Source organism: Anolis carolinensis, chromosome 2 (genome assembly GCF_035594765.1).
Source record: "Anolis carolinensis isolate JA03-04 chromosome 2, rAnoCar3.1.pri, whole genome shotgun sequence".
In the NCBI taxonomy this organism is placed as follows: domain Eukaryota; kingdom Metazoa; phylum Chordata; class Lepidosauria; order Squamata; family Dactyloidae; genus Anolis; species Anolis carolinensis.
In genome coordinates, this window is record NC_085842.1 from 287,888,862 (window position 1) to 287,914,814 (window position 25,953).

The 25,953-nt window shown below is 40.0% G+C and overlaps 1 protein-coding gene across 2 annotated transcripts in view; it reads right to left on the reverse strand.

Annotated features, from left to right (window-relative positions):
- Nucleotides 1-24,481, reverse strand: part of gcnt4 (glucosaminyl (N-acetyl) transferase 4) — a 41,793-nt gene extending 17,312 nt beyond the window's left edge. The window contains exons 1-2 of one of the 2 annotated variants that reach the window (XM_008102952.3): nucleotides 24,083-24,481; nucleotides 8,120-8,325 (exon numbers count right to left, since the gene is read on the reverse strand). The gene's annotated coding sequence lies outside the window, so the exon portion shown is untranslated. Of the gene's footprint in view, nucleotides 1-8,119; nucleotides 8,326-23,687; nucleotides 24,047-24,082 lie in introns of those variants that run through there. The other variant, XM_008102954.3, reaches the window with a different exon arrangement.
- Nucleotides 24,482-25,953: the final 1,472 nt, after the last annotated feature.

The following is a 25,953-nucleotide window of genomic DNA, read 5'->3' on the forward strand; positions in this document are numbered from 1 at the left end:
ATTTGTTGAATTCCCTTCTTTGAGAATCCTGATTGCCCAAACTTTTAGCCTTTCAGCAATTTATAAAGACATGCCATTAAAAAAAACCAGCAATTTCCTATATGTGATTTTAAGCTGTTTTTTAAACAGTATTTACTCTACAGTTTTCTTATTTTATATGTTTATTACAAGTCTCCTAATTGGGATTTGCATGGACTGGCAGGACAAATATATATATATATATATATATATATATATATATATATATATATATATATATATATATATATATAAAAGAAACAATCAACCAACCAAAATGTCTTTTCAGCTCTAGGCAAAGACGTCTTTAAATTTTCTTAGGCTTTCCAACGTTTTTGTTGCTGATTTTAAGATTTCTGCTGGATCTTTATTGATTTACCAAGTTTTTCTGCTCTCTGTGACTTTGAGATTTATTGTGCCTGTTATGTAAACATTTCAAGGTGTGAATGGTCTCAGATTTTTTTTCACTGAAGAATATGAAAATATAAAATGAACAAATGAGATAAAAAATAAACATAGAGAAGTGAAATGAAAGTGACATTCCACAAAAATAACTATGGGCGTGAAGAGAAAATGTTTTTGTTTTTAATTTGTTATCATGTTGATTATATTATTTTATAGCACCGTTGGATAGCTGATGCTCACAGTTTTTGAAACCATTCCTCTTAATATAGCTCTAGGGGCGAGAATGGCAGCATAGGCTGTGGGATGGGTTCGTTTGTTTTTAAAATTGATCCCTTGTGTCATGAGATTTACAATCTAAAATCTACCATAACTGTTTAATTTAGAACAAATGAGCACAAAAAGTCAAGTGTCAATTTACCTGCCATGTATTTTGGGAATTGTGTTGTGCTTTTATTATTCTAGCTGCCACTAGCTGTAAGTATATTCTGCATATTTTCCAAGCTGTGCAGTTTAGTTGGGTGGAGTTGGATTTTTTAATGAACTCTGATGGATAGGAAATTTGTACAGAATTTGGAAAGAACACATTAACAGTATTAACACATTATCCTGATTTATTGAGGGATTTTATTTTCAAAATCTGAGGGAAGCAGCTGTGGATTTTATGTTTAAGTTACAAACCCATGTTCATTAATTAATTGGATGGAGAAACTATTGATATTCTCTCCTTCTTCAGAGTATTGTATCTCCTATAGTACCTATATATACAGGACTACAGACTGTGTACTCACACAGACATACACATATACATACTGTATATATATAGTCTCCATGTGTTTGTGCCAGTTTGTGCCTTCAAGTTGCCTGTGTCGACTTAGAGTGCTCCCATGAATTTTATAGGGTTTTCCTTGGCAAGGAACTGTGTTGGATTAGAAGTAGATTCTGAAGGTGTTAACCTCTTTTCTGGGAAAGATAAAGAATGGCTCGATAAAGACTCAGCCTGCTTTATCAGAATTCAGAAGTGGAAATCACTGGTCTTGTGGGTTTCTCTGAGACTAGTTTAGCACAGTAAGACAAACAGGCAGTGTGTAAGTTTCGTAGTTAAGATCTTTACCAATTTTATGTAAAGGCACATTCAAACATGTATACATGCAATGCCTAAGCCCTTGTTAACTACAACAGGGCTTCTTAAATGTTTTCCACTCATGAGCCTTTTCCATCTGAGAAATTTTTACACGATTCCAGATATATAATTATATAAAATAGGTATAAGTCAAACATTTGCTGGTAATAAAATCAGCAAGTCTTGCTAAACAACCTGGTTTTTCCTTTTTGTAGAGTACAGCTGAAGCATTTTATAGAGTCCACTGTAAACACTGTACGTTGCTTCTAACAGATGTGTGTAAATTGGTGATGTACAGAAACCTTTTACTGTTGCCTCATTTTTCATGGCACCAACATTGATCTAAGGGGACCCCATTTGGGATGAGGACACACAATTCAAGAAACAGTGAACTAGACGAAACTTTCAGTTAGAGGAGCAAGTCAGCAGATCTTGCACTTGCCATCTTTAGAGAAAGAGGAAGAAAGGGAGCTTTTATGTACTTGCATACACACCTTGGAAGTCCTCTGGACACATTATGTTGTTGCTAAGATGCATATCCACAATGGGTGACTGAGCAAATGGAGAAAATTTTAGAGACAGAATATATAGGGGAAATATATGCAGGAAACACTGTCTAAAGGCCCATCATTCTAACAACAAATGGGTCAAGGGGAATAAACAGAATGTTTGGTTGGGAAGCATTTTCCAACCCACTCAGAAGTGGGTTTGTCAGTACCATCCTATGAACTACCTCACACTACCTAGTATCTGTTGATGGTTTTCCTTCCAAGTATTAATCAGAGTTAGCCCTGCTTAGCTTCCAAAGAAAGATGGGATCTGGTGTCTTTTGAGTATTTAGGCCAGCTGCACACATATGTACTGAGATAAATTTAGAGCAGATGTATACTGATAGGTACCCATACACATTCATTGGAAGCTCTCTCTATTTGTTTTCTTACTTAAGGAAATATGCAGTGCATGATATCAACAGGCCCTTTTCTGGTTATGAAGTGCTAAAGAACAATGAAGTATTTTAATCACTGTATCACCTTAGTTGAGTCACAAGAAAATCTCTAAGCATTACATTTGGCAGCAGCCAGAGTTTCCTCCACCACAACCATTCTAATCCAAGAATATCAAAACATTTTGTACAAATTCATGTGGTACATATAATCATACGTGCACACACAAGGTCATTTCTATATATCACAAAGAATTAACATTGTCCTTGGTATGGGATAATGGAGATGAAGAATAATCACAGGGATTAAAGCAATTCCACTTCAAGATTAATGCAGCCTGTGCCTAGAGCAATGTTATAGATTTTCTTCACACTGTACAAAATATTTTGTTTTTCTTCTCCATTGTATTTTAAAATGCATTCTTACAGTGAATAGTACTGAAGAAGCCCTGAAGGACTCTTACATCCTTTTTGAAATTAAATTATGTTTGTATAATGTCTAGACCAGGGGTCCCCAAACTAAGGCCCGGGGGCCGGATGCGGCCCTCCAAGGCCATTTATCTGGCCCCCGCCCTCAGTTTTAGACTTAGGCTCGCCCAAAGTCTGAAATGACTTGAAGTTGCACAACAACAACAATCCTACTTGATTATCTCATTGGCCAGAAGCAGGCCCACACTTCCCACTGAAATCCTGATAAGTTTACAGTATATTGGTTAAAATTATTTTTATTTTTAAATATTGTATTGTTTTTTCATTTACCAATATTGTAAATGAATGATATGGCAATAATATTATATATTGTGTATACATATAATATTGATAATAAATATTATAATGTAATATAATATAATATTTATTTATTTATTACAGTACTGTATTTCTACCCTGCCCTTCTCACCCAATGGGGGACTCAGGGCGGCTAATAATAATAATACAATATAATAATATTGTATAATATAATATTAATTATATATTATATTTTAAATGCAATATTACTAATAATATTACGGTATAATGGTATAGTACAATATAGTAATATATAATGCTAATATTGTGCTAAGCTAATAATATAATATATTGTATGTACATACAACTTGTAAGCCGCTCTGAGTCCCCTTCATAAATGATTGTTGTTGGGGGAGGGGGGTTGCACTACAAATAGGATACAGTAGAGTCTCACTTATCCAACACTCACTTATCCAACATTCTGGATTATCCGAAGCAATTTTGTAGTCAATGTTTTCAATGCATTGTGATATTTTGGTGCTAAATTCGTAAATACAGTAATTACTACATGGCATTAATGTGTAATGGACTACTTTTTCTGTCAAATTTGTTGTATAACGTGATGTTTTGCTGCTTAATTTGTAAAATCATAACCTATTTTGATGTTTAATAGGCTTTTTCCTAATCTTTCCTTATTATCCAACATATTCGCTTATCCAATGTTCTGCCGACCCGTTTATGTTGGATAAGTGAGACTCTACTGTATGTGCAGTGAGCATAGGAATTTGTTCATTTTTTTTTTCAAATGATAATTCAGCCCCTCAACAATCTGAGGGACCATGAATCGGCCCTCCACTTAAAAAGTTTGAGGACCCCTGGTCTAGACCAAACTTGTCCAATGTGGTCCTGCTGATCTTACGGGCTGCAGATGATGGGCCTTGCAATTTAAGGCACCAGGATGGAGAAGGCTAGTCTAAGAGAGTCTAGTTATGCTTTTCTGAAGATAATTCTGCAGTTACCTCCAGTCAAAGGTTTGATAAAAATCAGAAATAGTGTACATCACAAAATAATGTTCCCTTGCTTATATAACACTAGGCCTTTGGTATCCTCTTGAGTTTGATTCCAGGGAACACTCCCCCTGCCCCTTGCATGAATATCAAAATCTATGGGTACTAAAGTCTCATTAAATGTACCGGCACAGTAAAATATTAAATAAACATGTCCTGGAGAGAGCCTTAGAATCTTAAAATGGATGGGGGCTAACTCAGGGTATGCCTACTCATCAGCATAGTGCTCAATGTGTGGCAAAAACCAGGTTTGCTTTGAGGTTTTGATTTTAAAAATATTTTCAAGCAGTGGTTGGCCAAACTCTTGGATGTAAACCCATTGATATTGAGGGCAGATTGTAATTTCTTTAGGATCTAAATAATGACATTTTTGTGTTGTCAAAGGCTTTCATGACTGAAATCCCTGGGTTGCTGTGAGTTTTCCGGGCTGTATAACCATGTTCCAGAAGCATTCTCTCCTGACATTTCACCCACATCCATGGCAAGCATCCTCAGAGGTGTGACGTCTGTTGGAAACTAGGCAAGTGGGGTTTATATATCTGTGGAACGTCCAGGTTGGGAGAAAGAACTCCTGTCTGCTCGAGGAAAGTGTGAACAGCAGTTCTTTCTCCCAACCTGGCCTTACTACAGATATATAAACCCCACCTGCCCAGTTTCCAACAGACCTCACACCTCTGAGGTTACCTGCCACAGATGTGGGCAAAATGTCAGGAAAGAATGCTTCTGGAACATGGCCATAGAGCTCGGAAAATTCACAGCAACCCAATGACATTTTTTTCTTGACTCTCCTCATCCTTTCTTTTACAGACATTCTTGTGGTATATTCATGCTCTTTGTTAATAAAAAGTGTGCAACAGTTGAGGAAAACTGCCATTTGGCTTGGATACTATACCCCTTCCTTAATATGTATAAACTTATAGACCTAAGATTTTGATTCATACATGCTATCTGCCATGCATCTTTGTCTGGCTTGAGTATATGTATCGGTTAGGTGGAAGCTTTCCCTCTCAACTCCCAAAAGATTAATGCAGCACAGCTAAGGCAAAATAAATTATGGGAGTTATGATTTAAAACATCTAGATGGCCAAAAGTCCCCTCTCCCCACCTTTAGCCCAGGTGAGAGAAGCTGTCCAAAGTTTTCATTCAGCAGTAGGATCATGATACCGTAATTTTGCAAAGGAACAATAATAGTGAAGTAATAATAGCTAACCCAATTTTAATTGTTGCACAAACACACACATGCGCATCCAGCAAAGACTGAAATAGCAAGAAGCCCTGTGGCATGCAGTTAATTTCTGCTTCTAATTGTTGTTTCTTCACACTGGAACCAGAACATGTAAACCAATTAGTTTCTCTTTCTGTTGTTTGCAAACACCCATGAGTCAAGTTGAAATGTGTTTGTCTCTGCCAGAACAGGTATGAACATGCTGCTGTCATCCCCAGAATAGCATGCTTCTGACAGAAATCCCAGAAAGGCAGAACAGGTAACAAGAACTCTTCCAGATCCACCCAGATTTCTTTCCACATTGCTTTATTAAGTACACCAGCCATCCACAGTTAAGAACTGCTCTTCTCCTTTTAAAAAATGTCAGCCAGGGGACAGTTTTCTAATTCAGGAAGAGATACAGAAAAGCAGAGATTCTTTTATTCCAAACTATTTAGGCTTTTCCCCTGTTTGGTTCTCACTGATACAGAGGGGTCCAATTTGCTGATCACCGGTTTACCTATCACATAATCCAACAGGTACATCCAACATAGACAGAACAAGCAGTCATTGCTTTGAACCTTTCCTTGTTTAGTAGTCTATGGGCCTTCCAGACAGGCCCTATATGCCAGGATCCAATCCCATGTTTTGTATTTATCCCAGATTATCTGGCAGTGCGGACTCATATAATCCAGTTTAAAGCAGAAAACCTGGGATCAGATCAAGGGATATAGGGCCTGTCTGGAAGAGCCCTAAGTCTAATCTATACTGCAACCTTTGGATTGTTATGTGGTCTTAACTTATCAAGATCCAGATTGAGACATGAACTTCCTAGAGCATTTTATGAACACTAAAACTGCAATACCAAGGAAAACTATCCCCGCCTTCTCCCACTTGACATTGAGTTCTATCCAATATTACTTATCAGAGAAAATGCAAGCAAAACTGGCCCTAATAGTTACGCAAACTCAATTAAAGCAACACTCAGATGAATGGAATCAAATGTGTTGTGGAACTGAAGTGGAATCCAAGCTTTGATACTTGTGCAAGGTTGAAAACTCATTTCTGCAAGTGGTAAATGCTTTATGCTGGTGGATTGGTATTATTAGATATTACATGAGGAATACATGGCTGATGAAAATAATACTCAAAGCATTCCTGAAGTATTATTATTATTACTGGGTAGTCTAATTAGTACAGCAGTCGCCCAGTATCTACTGGGGTTTGGTCCCAGGACCATTGTGGATTCAAAAATCTATAAATGCTCAAGTGTCATTATATACAATAGTGTAAAATGGTGTCTCTTACATAAATTGAAAAAAAATCAAAGTTTCATTTTTGGAATTTAATTTTAACTCTCTCTCTCTCTCTCTCTCTCTCTCTCTCTCTCTCTCTCTCTCTCTCTCTATATATATATATATATATATATATATATATATATATAATGTTTATTTTCATTCATTCAAACATACATACATTGCAAGTGTTTGTTGCATACAGTGCAATACTTTCATCTATTAGTCTTTCATAATCATTTCTCAAACAATATATTTTCAATAAGGGGTCACAGGCTTCTATTTGTATAGTACATATAAAAATATTATAAGTTCCAAATTTATATCCGTTTCCTCCTTGCCTTCAGTCTATTAGCTTCCTCTATGTACATTTTTAGATTAATTTTACATTGAAATATTGGACCATTGGTTGCCATTCATTAACAAAGTTCTCTAAAGGTTCTCCTCTTAAGTGCATTGTTATTTTGTCCATCATCAGCAACTCTATAATATATTGTTCCAGTTCTGCTAAGGGAGGTACCTCTTAATTTTAACTTTTTTGAGCCATGGTTGGTTGACTTTGTGAATGAAGAATCTATTGATATGGAGATGCAACTGTAACTACCACCTCATCTCTGTGCCTCAAATATGCCTGTCATGTCTGATCTGTGTCTGTCATTTTTGGTCAGGAGCTTTGCCCTTTAGATGAAAAATCCAGACCTAGGAATCTCTTGAAATCAGAACTTCCCCATCCTCACATAACTCCTGCACTTCCACAGGCAACCCCACCTGTCTTTTAGTGGTTACACCACTGAAACTAAAAGACCTGGAAGGGCTCCATGGGTGAGGTTCCTCATGTTGTTACCACACCCATGGATTTAGAGGAGAAAGCCAAGTCACCATCTAGACCTAGAGGTGCAGCATGTGATTCATCATTACTCAATATTGTTATTAAAACAATGTGCTCTTTAAGGTTCAGAAGAACTAAACTAACCAGGAGTAAATGTTGGGAGCTGTGTGACCTGGGCTACTTCTTTGAGGTGGGATTTAGACAGGACTCTTGAAGATCAGGCAACACAAGTCTCCACTTCAGGTCTATCTAGTTGGAACAATCATGTCCCAAGTTCTGCGTAATTCAACAGCTTGATAATGCCAGGTGCCTGATGCTAGGCTAAACGTATTCCTGAGAATATTCTCTTGGGTTCCCCACCCCCACCCCCCTAATATGTTTGATTTTGACTTTGCATATGTCTTGTTGTCAAAACATAGTCTTTTGAGATTGCCTTTCCAGTTTTTATCTCAGCCTCGGCTTCAAACTCTGCATTTTGGCCTTGCCACCCAAGTCAGTTTTATTAGATGTACCTTTTGCGTTGATCTTTGTCTTCTTTCCTCCCCTACAGTCACCATGTAGACTGGTTAATCTGGACAGTTCTTTTTTTCCATCTTACTGAAATCGGTAACACTTCTGCCCTCTTCTCCCACATTTCTGGTTTCAATGAATTATGCAGTCTGTCTTTCAGCCAGTCATTTATGCAGCCATTTCAGGGCCAAGATGAAAGCATTTCTTCCTGTAGAGATAAAAATGTTAAGATGGTCTTAATTTAAATGGTTATTATTCTAGAATTTGGCTCCTGGGTCTTCAAAGGTTGTTCTGCCCTGGTTCAACAGAGTCTGTCCTAAATAGGGGCTGAAATCTCAGTTTTAAATTATCCTTTTAACTCTAATAAACAAAGAAATCTTTACATTGTATATATCACCACATCATGCTTTAGGCATACATTTCATAGTTTTCTTGCACAGTTCAACTAATAATCTCTCTAGTGTTACACTGCAACAAGTGTGCAACTTGTATGGGACAAAAGTAGGACAAAAGTAGTCAACTCAAACTTTTGAGCCAACCACGGAAGTAATAAAATGTTAAAGTAACAACAACATTACATTACTTAGAAAGTTACTGAGAAACTTTTAGAATCAATTATGTTATGTGTCCTACTATAAAAGTATCCAATGTGATAGGAGGGATCAAGACGTTTTCACCCTACAAAACAACCCCAAATATAACAATACATAAAGTTTGCTCTTTTAATTCATGATTATTAGATATGACAATATATTTTCAGTTACGCCATTATGATATGTAAAAGTAATCAATGTTCAGGGGGGAGTTGTCTCTGAAGAGTTTATGATGACTGTGTTAACAAATGTAAAAGACTTTGTGTTGCTATAATAAACATCTATTGCTAAGCATTACTTTGCATGCACAAAACTGCATAACTAGGAAAGACTGATTGTGGAGATATTGCGTGGGTGCATTCCTTGTAGACAGTATCAGTAGTATCCATCATGTACACAGTCAGTTGATTATCTGAATTACATACATTGCTTAAGGGTAAATTGTATGGAGAATAAATTGCTCCTGTATCTGTAGTCTCTAGCTTATCTCTTTATTTATTTCATAGTTTTGCTATCCTGCCCAAAAAAGGCTCCCACTGATAAATTGTTAATATTACGGTGATTCCTTTTCGCATTCCATATCTTATTCTCAACACAGTTCTAAGTAGAAATTGTTTTAAATTAGTAACATTTCAGACTGATAAACCTAAAGACATAGGCAAAGTATTGAGTTATTAATAGAAATACTAGTATTATTAAACTTTATTTATACCCAGCTTTCAGGCAAACTGGATCAAAGTGTCTTTCAAATGAAAGTGATTACAAGAAAACTAAAAATATTCCAGAAAGCAATATTAAAACAGAGCTAAATTAATAATTCAAAATAAAGTTAAACAATTAATATTAAAACAAACACATATATAAAATGTATAGTACAGATTTTGGACAAATCATTGTCCAAAATGTTTGTATTCTGGATTTCAGGGTTTTTTTTTTTTTACTTTGGAATACCTATATTTGTATACATGTACATATTGAAATGTCCTGGTGATAAGATCCAATAAACTCATGCTTTTTCAACTCTACTCAGAGAAGGGATGGTTCCTTTTTAAATAAAAGAGTTAGGGTACAGTATCTACATTTTATGGATAAGTAAAACCAGTTTTTTAGAGTCAAGTTTTGATATTTTAGACATACATATATTATACAGCATGGATATTTCATTGGTGTATTGGATCTGACTGAAAAATACAAAATGATGCAAAAATATTCAACTACTTATGCAGCCGCATTTGACCACACACTTCTTATGAGATGGCCACATAAAATTATTACCAAATTGTTCTATTTTTATACAATTCCTTTTTACTTCTTTTTTCTAGTCCCAAAATCTGTCTTCTGGTTAAGCATAGGACAGCAACACAGTCTGTACACTACAGAATTAATAGTTTGACACCACTTTTAACTGCCACAGATCAATGTTGTGGAATTGTGAGATTGTAGTTTTACAAGATGTTGTAGTACAGTCTGAGGCTGATGGGTTCACTGATTGTTCAGAGAGAATTGTGAGATTTCCTGGGGCACAAAGTAAGGAAGATTCATGTCAAAGAAATGATGGTTCTTTCTGGAAAAAAACCTGACTCCAAAAGTTCAAGGCCTCAAGGTTAGTAAGAGGAGCAGAAACTGCAACATTAGATAAGGAGTCCATGGAAGAGCTAAGTGATACGGTGATCAACGAAAGTCTTCGTTTACAGATAAGAGCAGAAAATAGGCAGCACCGGCCAGAGCACTTGCGTGGGAAAGTTGAAGAGAGAATTTGTGGGTAAAGAAAGGACTTCATGTGTGCTTATTAATTAGCAAGTTGTTTACCTAAGAGTTAGTTCAGGCAATGTAGCGTTCAAGTGAGAAGCTAGGCCTGAGTTCTCTGGTTCTTGTTTCAAGTTAAGCCATGGTTTTAGGTTTAAGTATCCTGGAAGTTTTCTATGTTCTTGTTTTTGTATTCTTGCTCAAGTTTTACTAAATATACCTTTGTTTGTGGACTTAGGCTGTACTGTTGACTTTCTGGCTATTCCTGGACTATATTACCTAGGGATTTGCATGAGACATTTGGACTACTGACCAGTTACCACCTATTGCTAACCCTTTTTTGGATTATACATATTCTTTCCTTATTCCTGGTTTTTCATATATTTTATGTGTTTTTACAATAAACTGTTTGCTTATACTCTGGACTCTTGTGGGGTGCTGTGGTCATAGGGGTTCCAGACCTGGGGTGCAATACAAGGTCTTTGGCCTTCTCTGACAAAAAGTGCTGGTGCTTCATCAAATTACAAATCCCAAGATACCACAGCCTTGAACTATGACAGTTAAAGTGGTGTCTAACTGCATTAATTCCACAGTGCAAATGCACCCATAATCTAGAATGAGGATCACAACTGGTTACAATGTAATTAATGTATTACTTTTATGCCCATAATAAGCCATTAGGCTTAAAAGTAATTTTATAGCTACTTGAAACCTTAGATTACATCATCCCTAAATCCCTTGCACTTGATGTGTCCTTGTAGCAAAATCATGGTGGTGGTGGTGGTGGAGGAGGAGGGGGATGTGTTATTCATGGAACCAAAATAGTTGCAGTCCATGCTATTGATATGTTAAACATTTCGCAAATATCAGAGGAAAGGAATATGGTTGATGTGTGACATTTACATTTTTCATAAATTCAGAAGACAGAGTTTGAAAAATTTGATTTGTTGTGGAAATATGGATTGGGGATAAAATTTCAGCAGACACACCTTTTCTCCATAACTCTTTCAGGAGTGAATTTCATATAATCATAGAGTTAGAAGAGACCTCATGAGCCATCCAACCCCCTGCCAAGAAGCAGGAAAATCACATTCAAAGCACCCTGACAGATGGCCACTCAGCCTCTGTTTTAAAACCTCCACTTCCCTTTTTAGGGGTAGATTTCTCTCACTTCCTGTTGTCTCACTCCTGTTCTTAACTATGAGTAGTTTGTAAGTCCAATGTTTGTTACTTAGGGGCTCCCTGTACTTTGAATACACAAAGTGTTTATTTATAATGCTAAATTAATGTAAATGTTCTGTGCTTTTATGAGCTTTATCTAACAGTACAGAGTGTATTATAAGAGTTTCTATCAATAGCAACTTTTATTTTTATCAATTTTTAAAACACTCTGAAATAGACTCCTTTAAAAAGTGTTGTCTGCCCATTGTTTGGTGTGTATCGTATAATTTTTATATCTTTTAGAAATGAATCTACCTTTGGGGTCTTTCAACTCATGTATGACTTTTACTGGAACCTCAGCCTGGCAGCCTATGATTATTCCTCTTGTTTTCGTATTTCAAGAAACATGATGGATTGTGCTATTTAAGACAGCTTTTAGACATTTCCCAGGGAAAACAATGGATGTCATTCCTCTTGGGCGAAAGTTTTCTTCCATCACTATCATTTCTACAAACCTTTAAGGATCTTTTTTTAATTACATCACATATCTTACTTTTTTTATTACATCACATATCTTACTTTTCTAGAAGTCTGTCAATTCAAAGTGAGAAGGTTGAACCTGCAGTTTGCAAAGTTGAATGCCAGCAGACAACAGGAAGCAGGAAATAGCATGATTATCCCCTTACTTGTAGACTATATAATCCAGGCATGGGCAAACTTGGGCCCTCCAGATGTTTTGGACTTCAACTCCCACCATTCCTAACAGCCGGTAGGCTGTTAGGAATGGTGGGAGTTGAAGTCCAAAACACCTGGAGGGCCCAAGTTTGCCCATGCCTGGTATAACCAATTTTTTCTTTTTGTAACTGGTACAGAAAATAACAATGACACAGTCACATACTCAAGAGTTTCTCTAAGAAATGTCCAGCTATATCCATGTTTCCATCACAAATGGAGCACAACTTGGAACCTGTCTTCTTTTTACACTTGTTTAACATATAGTTGCAGCAAGAGAGAAATAATCTGCAGTGCTGCATAAATCAGGACACATTCTTTCTCTCCTTAAGAGATCTGTTTTTCATTGGTGGTAAGAAAAAATATGGAAACAGAAATGGAAAATCATGAGAGGATTGCAAGCAGTTCAAATACTCTGGGTTCAAAGTCTGTTGCCCTTGTTCTTGTCTAGAAGGACACCTGGTCTAATCCTGCAATTGATACTCGGGTATCAGCAGGTGACTTTTAACAATACAGAGAATGTTTTATCACCTGTTGATCAGTATACCTCAAACTGCTATAAAAAGCCTACGGGGCAACAGGAATCAAGCCATATAACTCAGTGGTATAATTTATGCTTCGAACATACAAGGTTTCAAGTTAAATCCCAGGTAATCCTTGTTTCAAAGGACATCAAGCCAATGGGACTATGAATGCTTCTGTTAAGCACTAGATAGCAAAAAACCAGATGGATCAAAAAGGCAACTTAATGAAGTCACAGGAGGTACAATAAAAAGAAAAATAGGTTAACTGAATAAAAAATTCTTTAATTCATTCTGCTAGAAGTCAAGAAAGTGTCAGTAAAATACTCCTGACATTTCGCCCACATCTATGGCAGGCATCCTCAGAGGTTGTGAGGTCTGCTGGAAACTAGGCAAGGGGGGTTTATATATCTGTGGGATGTCCAGGGTGAGAGAAAGAACTCTTTGTCTGTTGGAGGCAAGTGTGAATGTTGCAATTGGCCACCTTGATTAGCACTCAATGGTATTCCAGCTTCAAAGCCTGGCTGCTTCCTGCCCAGGGGAATTCTTTATTGGGAGGTGTTAGCTGGCTCTGATTGTTTCATGCCTGGAATTCCACTGTCTTCTGAGTGTTGTTCTTTATTTACTGTCGTGATTTTAGAGTTTTTTTTAATATTGGTAGCCAGATTTTGTTCATTTTCATGGTTTCCTCCTTTCTGTTGAAATTGTCCACATGTTTTCAGGACCAGCTAACACCTCCCAACAAATGATTACCCCAGACAGGATGCAGCCAGGCTTTGAAACTGAAAGGCCATTCAATGCTAACCAAGGTGGTAAATTTCAACATTCAAATTACCTCAAAGAGACAAGAGTTCTTTCTCCCACTCTGGGCCTTCCACTGATATATAAACCCCACTTGCCTAGTTTCCAACAGACCTCACAACCTTTGAGGATGCCTGCCATAGATGTGGGCGAGATGTCAGGAGAGAATGATTCTGGAACATGGCTATACAGCCCAGAAAACTCACAGCAACCCATTGATTCCGGCCATGAAAACCTTCGACAAAACATATCAGTAAAATATTTCTGACAAATGTCAAAGTCATTCTCTATATCTGGTGCCCATCATTGGTTCCAGTTCATCACAAGAAAAGGCAACCAGGTGTAAAAATATCAATTAATAGTAGCCTATATACAAACATACACAGAGAAAGAAAATATCAATAAAAATAAGAAAATTCTAGCAAACTTTTGCGCTTTATTCCCAAGTGACAAGTGACAATTAAATGCTGCAACTTTAAAAGCCAAAGAATGATGAATTACTACTATTAATCATAATTAACTCAATTAATCAGTCTTAGCTGAAAGCCTTGGTTGATCAGCACAGGGAAGTTGTAAAAGGAAAATAACTGTCCTTTTGTTGTAGCTGCCATTTATTACAAAGTGTAACCTTGAAAATCTACGCTGAAGAATCACTTTTATATAAAATGATTTATATTATACCTTTAATGTCCAAAACACATTACAAACAGTGTATATACACCTACAATAACTTTGAAACATAAATAATTAACATTCCTAAGTTGTACGTGAGAGACTGAAAATGGCTTGGCAAAGGTCATTTCATGAATCTACAGTGTTTATGTTCAAAATCCAATCCATTTAGCCACACCAAATAATTATAGCCACTTAGCTTGTACTGTGTAGTGCAATGGTTCTCAACCTATGGGTCCCCAGGTGTTTTGACCTACAACTCCCAAAAATCCCAGCCAGTTTACCAGCTGTTGGGATTTCTAGTATTTAAAGGCCAAAGCCTCTGGGGACCCACAGGTTGAGAAAGACTAGTGTAGTAGCTAAAGAATAGCACTATCCAACTACGTCTCACATGCAATGTACAAACCAAGTTACAGACCCAAAATTAAACTTAGAATCATAAGTGTGAGAAAAGACCACAAGGGCCACTCAGTCTAACCCCCTTCCATAAAGGAATACACAATCAAAGCACTCCTGAAGGATGGCCATTCAGCCTTTCTTTAAAAACCTTCATCAAACTCCAAGGCACCATATTCCAATGTCAAACAGCTCTTTCCATCAGGACGTTCTTCCTAAAGTTTAGGTGGAATCTCCTTTGCTGCACTTTGGATCCAATGCTCCACATCCTAGTCTCTAGAGCAGCAGAAAACAATCCTGTTCACTCTTCAATATGACATCCTTTCAAATATTTAAATATGGCTATCATATCACCCCTTAACATTCCTTTCTACAGGCTAAACATACCCAGCTCCCCTGACCAAAGTGAATTAGAATGGAATTATTATTTTCCTTGATCTAGACATTATGCTCTCCTATTGATGCAGCCTTAAATCACATTGGCTTTTTAGCTACCGTATCATACTGGTAGCTCATGTTCAGTTTGTAGTCTACTAAAACACCTAAAATCACTTTGACTCATAGTGCTGTCAAGCCACGTGTCACCCATTCTATATTTGTGCATTTATTATTATTATTATTATTATTATTATTATTATTATTATTATTATTATTTTGCCTAAGTGAATTAAATTTCTCCTCGTTGAAATTCCTTTCGTTAGCTTTTGCCCAGCTCTCTAATCTGTTAAAGTCATTTTGGATTCTGATCTTGTCTTCTGGGATATTAGCTATCCCAATTTAGTGTCATCTGCAAATTTGATAAACATGCCTTCTATTCCTTCGTCCAAGTAGTTGATAAAGATGTTGAATCACTGGGGCCGGGGACAGAACGCTGTGGCACCCCACTGGCCACTTCCCTCCAGGATGAAAAGGAACCATCGGTGAGCAACCTTTGGCCAGTCAACCAATTCCCAATTTACTTAAACAGTAGCATTGTCTAGCCCACATTTTCCTAGCTTCTTTGTGAGAATGTCAAGGGGGACCTTATTAAAGGCATTACTAAAAAAAATCAAGATTCTGCACACCTACAGAATTTTCTTCATCTACCAAACTTATAACTCAGTTCAAAAAGAGATTAATCTGGCATGTGTTCTTAAAGGCTTTCATGGCTGCAATCACTGGGTTGCTGTGAGTTTTTTGGGCTGTATGGAGATGTTCCAGAAGCATTCTCTCCTGACATTTCTCCCACATCTATGGCAAGCAGCCTAAGAGATTGTCATGGCCTCTTTTGCACATGTATAATTTATTGCCTTGCCTCCAATTTTTGAACAGGCCCATTCTGCCCGGCTATTGGTTATTGGTTATCAGTTGTTGTTGAGTTTATGCTTTTATATTTTTATATATTTTTATGTATTAATTCATTGTAATTGAATGTATCGTATGCTGTTGTATTTTATTGTTACATTACTGGGCTTGGTCAACATGTAAGCTGCTCTGAGTCCCTTCAGGGAAATGGAGCAGGATATAAGAATAAAGTTATTATTATTCTGGAACATGGCCATACAGCTGGAAAACTCACAGCAATCCAATCTGGCATGATTTTTTTGGAAAAAGCCATGCTAATTTTCTAGTGATCACGGGATCCCTTTCTAAGTGCTTACAAACGATATGTTTAATTATCCGATCTAAAATCTTTCCTGCTACAAGGAGTCCCCGGGTTACGAACAAGGTAAGTTCTGTAGGTTTGTTCTCAAGTTAAATTTGTATATAAGTCAGAACAAGTACATTTTAAGTGTTCACTCCAACTATTTTTGTTTAGTTTTGGACAGCAGAGAGAAGAGTTAAGACCCCTGTAACATTTGCTTTGATGTCTGTGCCCCTGTTCAGAACATTTCACCTCACTTTCTGCCCCTGTGATAATTGGATTTTGAAAATGTTGGGTGGTTGTGGAAACAAAGATTGGTGATAAAGCTTCGGCAGAGACGCCTTTTTCCCATGATAACTCTTTCAGGAGTGAATTTCCTTTCCTAGGGGGAGATTTCTCTCACTTTCTGTTGTCTTATCACCCATTTGTTGGATGTTTGTAACTCAGGGAGGGCCTGTATTGATTGGGTGGTGATTGTTTGAGTTCTCTTTGTCCCTCTTTTTGAAGATGGAGACATTTGCCTTCCACCAGTCTAATAAGATGTCTCTTGTTCTCCAAGAATTCTCAAACATTATTGCTAGTGTTTCTGATATTACTTCTGCCAATTCTTCTAATATTCTTGGATGTAGTTCATCTAGATCTGGATAGTTTAATGCTTTTAGACTAGCCTGGCATTCCTACACATCCTCTTTACTTACTCTGGGTCACAATTTAAAAAGGCAGGGAAAGGGGAGGACTCAAGCAACACCTTAAAGACTACATGATTTTAACTTGATTTTTGTGAATTTCAATCCACTTCTTCAGACAAAGGATTTTATATTAACATAGTAGCAGTTACATAGTTTATAGTTTGGGGGATCATAGCATGATAGGATACAAAAAGATGGAATTTGTGACACTGCCCATAAACCTCCAAACAAGTGTGTCTATCAGGCAGGTTCTTAGACAGTTCTGAGATGTGAAAATAGTATATCCATTAATTGAGAATTATTTCCACTGAAGCCAGCAGGTTTGTTGGGGGGGATATGTTGTTCCATGCCAAGGTGTTAAGATACATTTATTAATATATGTGGCGTGCTAACAAATCATTGTCTCTGTTCATAGCTCTGCTAATGAATTGGAATTTGTGAATATATCCCAATTCAAATGTTTCTCAGAGATATAAATTGAACCTTGTTTGCTGCAAATGTAAGACAGCATGATCTAATTTTTAAAATCACATGTTCTAAATATTTTGTGATGTCCTCCAAATATGTCTTTTAAACCATTCTGGAAGGCAATTCATCAATCTGTTTTGCCGTTCTTCGATCATTGTCACTATTAGAAGTCTCTAATGTAAAGTTACTTTCTGAACATTTCATGTCCACAACAGCAGTGCTCATTTCTAAGAAGCAGTCATTTCCCGAGGAAGCTTTGAAATTTTAAAGGATGATGTGCTCAGCACTATTTTATCCTTGGTTTGCTTTTTTTTCCATCTCAATTGCTTCCAGTGATTCTCTCTTTTAAAAAATGGATGGTAAAGACGAACAATAATATAGCAGGAACAGAGCACAGCACTTCTGCTCAGGCAATATTATAGACCAGTCTATCAAAACAGTTTCTAAGCACTTCACACCTTTATTTAACTTGATACATGGGAACTCTGCCTCAGCAGCCGGGTCTCACCCAGTATTCATTATTTCCTCTGCTACAGACACTCCTGGTATTGTCTTCAGAATGAGGACAGTTTCTCAATACCTCCAGTTCCTTCCTTCCTTCCCTCTTTCTTTGTAACTCTTGCCTAAGTAAGAGATTTGGAAATACACATTTTGAGTCCCTTTCAGTTAGTTGAATATGGATTTTGTATGTCCAAAACACAGCAGCATGTTTGAACCACACGCCAAGCAACTGAGTTTGGAGCCAAAAAATAAAAAAATCTTTTAAATTATAACATTGATTTGCTTATAACTCGCTGAGTTTAATGGGTCTCTGATCTCTAATTTAAATAACTTTGTATATGATTACAGCTTTAGACATAACAGTACTTTTAAACATTATAAATATGAAGAAGATTGAGCATATAGCATTACAGTAGGTTTCTCCTCCATAGGTTTCCTCTAACTTCCCAACCTAGCACCTCCTTCATAAACCTGCATATTTGAGTCCCTGTTGATGCAGTCAGTAAAGGTAAAGATTTCCCCTTTACATTAAGTCTAATCCTGTCCAATTCTGGGGTGTGGTGCTCATCTCCATTTCTAAGCCGAAGAGCCGGCGTTGTCCGTAGACATCTCCAAGGTTATGTGGCCAGCATGACTGCATGGAACACCGTTACCTTCCCACCAGATTGATCTATTGATCTACCTATTGATCAACTCACATTTGCATGTTTTCAAACTGCTAGGTTGGCAGAAGCTGGGGCTAACAGCGGGAGCTCACCCCGCTCCCTGGATTTGAACCACCAACCTTTTGGTCAGCAAGTTCAGCAGCTGAGCAGTTTAACCCACTGCGCCACGGGGGCTCCATTGATGCATTCAACTGACGTGTATAAACAGAGGATAGGGTCAATTCTTCCATGTATATAATGTGTAAGAAAGCTTATCATCCTCCACCCATTTCAAAAGCCTGACCTTATATTTTTAGGCCTATATTATCTAACAGATGGATCTGTTAAGATTTGTTCTAATCAAATAGAAAAGTTGACCCTTTTATATTTGTGCAGGTAGCTATGCTGTGAGTTTAATTTGATAACAGCGCTATTCCTTGTATTTTTAACCACAACAATAAGATTTGGCATTTGCAGTAATTAATGTCTTTCACATATAAGCCTGAAAAGTCATCTTATTTTATATATAGGGTACAAGGACTGGAAAACAATGGACTTCCTAAAAACTGTTATTGAATTTCATGGTTGAAATCTCAACGAAGGTGTTCCTGACTCACAGCTCTCCCGTATTGTGCTCTGCTAGCTCTGAAACCCCTTCTAGCTGTTTTTGTCCTTCTCTTTCTGAATCACCCTTTATATGGATTAAGAGGGTTGAGCTGGTCATGATTTCCAGAGACACACATCTCTAACAATATTATAACAACACTCAGGAGATTTGCGATATGCTTTCTCTGTATTGAAGTTTAGACTAGAAGTCCCTGTCCTCTTGTAATCCATAAAATGCCATGCACACTGTGACACCGATAACATGTCCCATTATTACCAACAAGTACATTTGTCAGGATAATCTGTCAAAGTTACTGACTAGACAGTGTATTGCCAAAAATCTGCTTTATGGTTGCTCCTTATAGGTAAAGGTTTTCTCTTGATATTAAGTGTAGTTGTGTTCAACTCTGGAGGTTGGTGCTCATCTCAATTTCTAAACTGAAGAAAGAGGACATCGCCGGTGTTGTCTATAGACACCTCCAAGGTTATGTGGCCAGCATGACTGCATGGAACACCGTTACCTTCCCACCAGATTGATCTATTGATCTACCTATTGATCTACTCACATTTGCATGTTTTTGAACTGCTAGGTTGGCAGAAGCTGGGGCTAACAGCAAGAGCTCACCACACTCCCCGAATTCAAACTGCCAACCTTTCGGTCAACAGCTCAGCGGTTTAATCTACTGAACCATCGGGGGCTCCTGCTCCTTATAGATAAGAGAAATTTGTCTACAAATATGGGCGTAGGTCAAGATGGACCCCTGTGGTGAGTTCAGGGGTCAATCTTCTATTCCTGAAACTTTCTGGGACAACACAGATTGCAAAGAAATCACCTGAATTACATGTCTGACTTTGGAAAACAAATGCTAAACAGTACAGGAAGCCCTTTGTGGTTGTTATGTGACTTCAGGTCAGTTCTGACTAGTGGTAGCCCTACTGTAGATTTTTGTTTGCCAAATATATTCAGAGGAAGTTGCCTTCCTCTAAGACTGAGAGCATGACTTGTTCAAGATGGATTTCTACAGCTGAGTGGGAATTTGAACCTTGGTTTCTAAGACTAGTTCAACACTTCAGCTTACTTATAGCTTACTTACACCACTCTGGTTTACTTGCTGGGGTCCTTACAGCCTATTGAATGGTTACATTGGAGGCTGCAGTAGTGAGGCTCCTGCTGTAAAAACCTTTCTGGAATCCAACTACATTGATTAATTATCAGCCACCTTTGAATATTTCCCTTTTGGACAAGGCTGAAAAACATAGTGGCCTCTCATCCTCTGGGGTTCTGTTTTCATTTCAATCCGGCTTGAGGCCTGGCTATAGGACAGGGACAGCTTTGCTCACTTTGGTGGGTGCCGGGGACTGGGTGGGGGAACGTATCCCTGTTAGTTCTGTTGGACCCCTTTGCAACTTGTGATACCATCAACCATGGCATCCTTCTAGGCTACTTCTCTGGGATGGGACTTGCAAGCACAGTGGTTCTGCAGTGGTCCCTGTCCTTTTGGAAAGTAAGAATTCAAAAAGTAATACTGAGAGATTTCTGCTGGGAGAGGTCATCCGTAGTGCAAGAGTTCAATGTCACTGATAAACAGATGACACCCAATCCTATCTCCATCTAACTCCAAGGAATCAGTTGTGGTGCTAAACCACTTTCTGTTGTCACTAGTGGATTGCATATGGGCAAATAAACTACATTATGAGCTATTGTGAGTCCCCTTTTTTTTTTTAAAAAAAAAAGTAGGATGTTGATGATGATAATAAGGTGTCTCACTGCTTTTTTTCGTGTCAGGAGCAATTTGAGAAACTGCAAATCGTGTTGTCAAAGGCTTCTGGTGTGAGACGCTGGGCTGTCTGCAAGGATGTTGCCCAGGGGATACCTGGATGTTTGATGCTTTACCATCCTGTGGGAGGTGTCTCTCATGTCCCTGCATGGGGAGCTGGAGCTGACAGACGGAAGCTCACCCTGCTCTCTGAATTCGAACCGTGCAGTCAGCAGTCCTGCCGGCACAAGGATTTAACCCATTGTGCTACTGGGGGCTCTGGTGAACCCATCACACACACACACACACACACCCAAAACTTCTGATATGAAAATGTGTGAGCCAGAAACCTTATATGCACAAAACATAGACATTTTCTCTGTTACCCCCAGCCAGGCAGCAGAGAAATGTACTAAGTATAGCAGGGAACAACAGCCCCACAAAATTAATAAAGGCTAACCCATTCAAAAAAAAAACCCACCAAGCTCTGTTGTGGAAGGCTTTCATGGCACAGGGTTGTTGTGTGTTTTCCGGGCTGATGCTCATGTTCCAGAAGCATTCTCTCCTGATGTTTTGCCCACATCTATAGCAGGCATCCTCAGAGGTTGCGAGGACCTCACAACTTCTGAGGATGCCTGCCATAGATGTGGCGAAACGTCAGGAGGGAATACTTCTGAAACATGGCCATACAGCCCGGAAAACACACAACAACCACACCAAGCTCCATCCATGGGTGTAGCATGAAAGTAGCTTGACACCAGTTTAACTTCCATGGCTCTGGGCTACAGAATCCTGGGACCAGCACTCTTTGAAAGAGCGAGAGGAAGATCTTGTTAAACTACGACTCGTTAGATTCCACAGAATCGAGCTAGGACAGTTCAAGTGTTGTCAAGCTGCGTTAATTCTACAATGCAGAAGACACACCTCCTGCCAAGCTACCAAGCAGACCTGGCTCTCCCTTTGAAGCCAAACACTTGGAGGTCAACTGAGCGAGGCTAAAGTTGTGGAGGCGCCCCGGAGTGAGATTGTGAAACAAAGCCAGCCCCAGTCGCAACCTCTGCTGAACACAGGAAACCCCTGAAAACCTTCCCCGGCAGCAAGCAAAGCGGAAAGGGCGCGGGAGATAAGGAAGGAACAGGTGGGGCAAGAGAGAGCGAAGAAGTCGGGGAGGAAGGAAGGGAAGAAACCAAGCCGGGCACAGCAAGCTCAGCAAACACGAGTCTCGGGTTGGAATGGAAAGGCAGATTTTCGGGAGTGTTGACTTTTCTGGACTGGGCGATTAGGGCGCTGCAGCCTCCCTGCCCAAAGGCAACGCATCCAAGCTGTGATAAAGTGTTAAGAAGGAGTTACCAATGACGCCGGGTGTTTGCTGTCAGGGTACCGAAAGGTACCGCAAGGATACTACCCACTGCAACCTTACATAGAGAGTTTAAAGGCACAATGTGCATCGACACCAGGCCTGGGCAAGCTGCAGCCCTTCAGGTTTTTTGGACTTCAACTCCCACAATTCCTAATAGCCTCAGGCCCTTTCCTTTTCCCCTCAGCCGCTGGAGTTTTAGCATTTAATGGCCTTGCAAATTCAAGGCCTGGCTGATTCCTGCCTATCCGTATTTTAAAATCAGGACAGTAAGTAAAGAACAACACTCAGAAGACAGGGGAATTCCAGACAAGGAACTATCGGGGCCAGCTAACACCTCCCAACAAAGGATTTCCCCCAGGCAGGAATCAGTCAGGCGCTGAAGCTGCAAGGCTTTTCAATGCTAATCAAGATTCAACAGACAAGAGCTCTTTCTCCCACCCTGGACCTTCCACAGATGTATAAACCCCACTTGCCTCGTCTCCCACAAACCTCGCAACCTCTGAGGATGCCTGCCATAGATGTGAGTGAAAGGTCTGGAGAGAATGCTTCTGGAACATGGCCAGACAGTCAGGGGAAAACTCACAGCAACCTGGATCTCATAGCACTTGAGAGACAACGGGTGTGGCTGTGTTGTAGAATTAAGGCAGCTTGACACCTATTTAATTGCTATGAAATCATGGGCGTTGCAGTTTTGCAAGGCCTTTCGCCTGCTGTGCCCAAGGGTGCCTGGCCAAACTACATGTTATAGCATTGAGCCATGCCACTTAAAGTGCTGCATTCATTCTACAGTATGGATCAGGCATGGGCCAACTTGGGCCCTCCAGGTGTTTTGGACTTCAACTCTCACAATTCCCAACAGCCCTGCGGGCTGTTAGGAATTGTGAGAGTTGAAGTCCAAAACACCTGGAGGGCCCAAGTTGGCCCATGCCTGATCTACAGTGTAAGCACCCTGAGTTGGTCTCTAAAGTGGTGCAGGATCCTTTGGCAACCTTCAAGCCCCTCTTCCTCCTGGACTGGACACTCCCAGGGCAAAAGGCAGGCCCCATCTACACTCTAACGCAGACTGAACTGGATTTAAGACAGTGTAGATGGGACCTCGGGCTCTAGCTTTGCGCCTCGAAACAAGCCTTCCCTCCTTTCCCACAGCGTCGAAGGAATGCGGTGGAGCCCGGTCTCCAGGCAAGGGGATCTCAGGCGCTGTGCTTGGACCCTGGGGCAGAGAAGGCTGGCTCGCAGGGCTCCACAGCCTCAAGCGGTGCCAAAGTGCATTCATTCCATAGTACGGACACTGAGGCTTACCTCCAGCTCTCCATGCCCGGAGCACAAAAGTTTGGAGAGCCGGGTTCCTGTCAACAAGCGCAGATGTTTGCCGCTGGTCTCCTCTCCAAGGGAGAGAGTCCTGGGGAGTCTCCTTCTCCTCGCTTCTCCTTCTTCGTCCTCCGTGTCTGTGGGCGAGGGAGCCGTGGCTCTTACTCAAGAGAGGACCCCGTGACGTGGTGGAAAAGGAGGAGCAGCGAAAGAGGAGGAGGAGGAGAAGCTTTGGCGCTCGAAACCGCCCGCACCAAAACACTCCCAACGTGGCACTGGATTGTGTTCCCTCCCAGAAAGGATAACGCACCCGGCTCCCGACCCTCTTCCCCTGCAGACCCCACTCTTTCCCCCCCAAAGAGCGAGAGGAAGGAGGCTCTGCTTACCCAAGAAGGAAGGCGGCGAGTTTCTTTCCCACGCCAAGCCTCTTGCAGAACTTTTGCTTCTCGTCAGGCTTCGGCTCCTCCTCTTTTTAATTTCCTCTGGAGGGAAGGAAAGCAGAAGGAAGCCCTGGCTGCTCCTCCCGAAGTTCCCCGTTTTCCAACTGCGAGGCTGGGCTGTTGCCTTTCAGAAGGGAAACCTTCCCTCTCTCTCTCCCTCCCTCCTTCCGCGGCTGGTTAGAAAAAATTAATCCTCGCCGTTTTGCGCCAATAATGCTTCTCTCTCCCTCTCACTCGCTGCCGAGGTGACCTAAATATGCAAATACTGTGGTTTGGAAATGGTTCCTCAGAAGGAGCGCTTTCCCATCCACGACTAGCCCTAACTTGCTTGCTTTCCTGCTTTGAAAGCGCTAGTACACACACACCTCATCCGAGGCTCAGTCCGATTTGTTTTGCAGGCAGGGTGACGCTTCCTAAGGGACCCTCTTGCACTTTCGGGGACTTTCCTCCTTCGGGCTCCACTGGAACAGCTCTTGGTAGCACCAACCCAGAGGAGAAGCCACGTCCAGGGAGATGGGACATCCCTGCGCTTGGAAGTCATTATTGGCCTTTTTAATCAGTTTGCTGGGTTCCAATTCTACTAGAATCATAGAATAGTAGAGTTGGAAGAGACCTCATGGGCCATCCAGTCCAACCCCCTGCTAAGAAGCAGGAAATCGCATTCAAAGCACCTCCGACAGATGGCCGTCCAGCCTCTGCTTAAAAACCTCCAAAGAAGGAGCCTCCACCACAGCCCGGGGGAGAGAGTTCCACTATCGAACAGCCCTCATTGAGGAAGTTCTTCCTGATGTTCAGGTGGAATCTCCTTTCCTGTAGTTTGAAGCCATTGTTCCTTGTCCTAGTCTGCAGGGCAGCAGAAAACAAGCTTGCTCCCTCCTCCCTATGACTTCCCTTCACGTATTTGTACATGTACATTAGTTGCCCATCTGGAAAGTTTCCAGCATTCCTTTGGCAAAGCTGGTCTTTTAGCTTCTCTCTATGGAGGACCTTCTATGGAGGACCAACACCAGAGGCACTCCAAGTGACCAGCTACTGGTCAAAGGACATTTAGTATAATGCCAAGTTGTTGTGTTTTTTTTAACATTGTGTTTTCAAATACATTAAAACTTGTACCCTCAGTTCGCTTCTCACATGACAAATAAATAAGCTTCTCTCTTTTGCCAAAAAGTCAACATCCCAGACCTGGAATTAGAGCTTGTCCACACATCCTTTAAACCAGTGGTTCCCAACCTTTTTTTTGACCGGGGACCACTTTGACCCAAGGACCACTCTCCAATATTAGTACCAAAAGGGTTACGAATCAGTTTTTTTTTTTTGTCAACTTGAGATTCAGTTTGTTATTTGGGGTGCCGATTCAGAAAATTGAATTGGATAGACCACATCAGCTCTAGTTTCTGATACAGAACATATGCCATTCAGTAGTTGCCATCTGCTCGCCCACAGAAAACCACATTTAATAATCTAGAGCTGACGTGGTCTATCCAATGCAATTTTCTGAATCAGCACCCCAGATAACCCCAGGAACAGGCCAAAGACAACAAAGTGCCCCTGCTTCCAGGCACCACATGGACCGGCTCCACTCAGGGGGAGGGAAGAGGAGGAGAAGCAGCAGTCAGGAGGCTTGTTATCACACCTTCTTGGGTAGTCAGCCTCTCCCCTCCCAACACTTGGCACTATAAGAGGGTTTTGCAAGAAACCACAGTTGCTCTCGTTGCAATGGTTTAGTAATGGTGAGGCCGCGGACCATATTTTAGTTCTTGCAGACCACTGGTGGTCCAGTGACCACAGGTTGGGATCCACTGCTTTAAACAAACAAC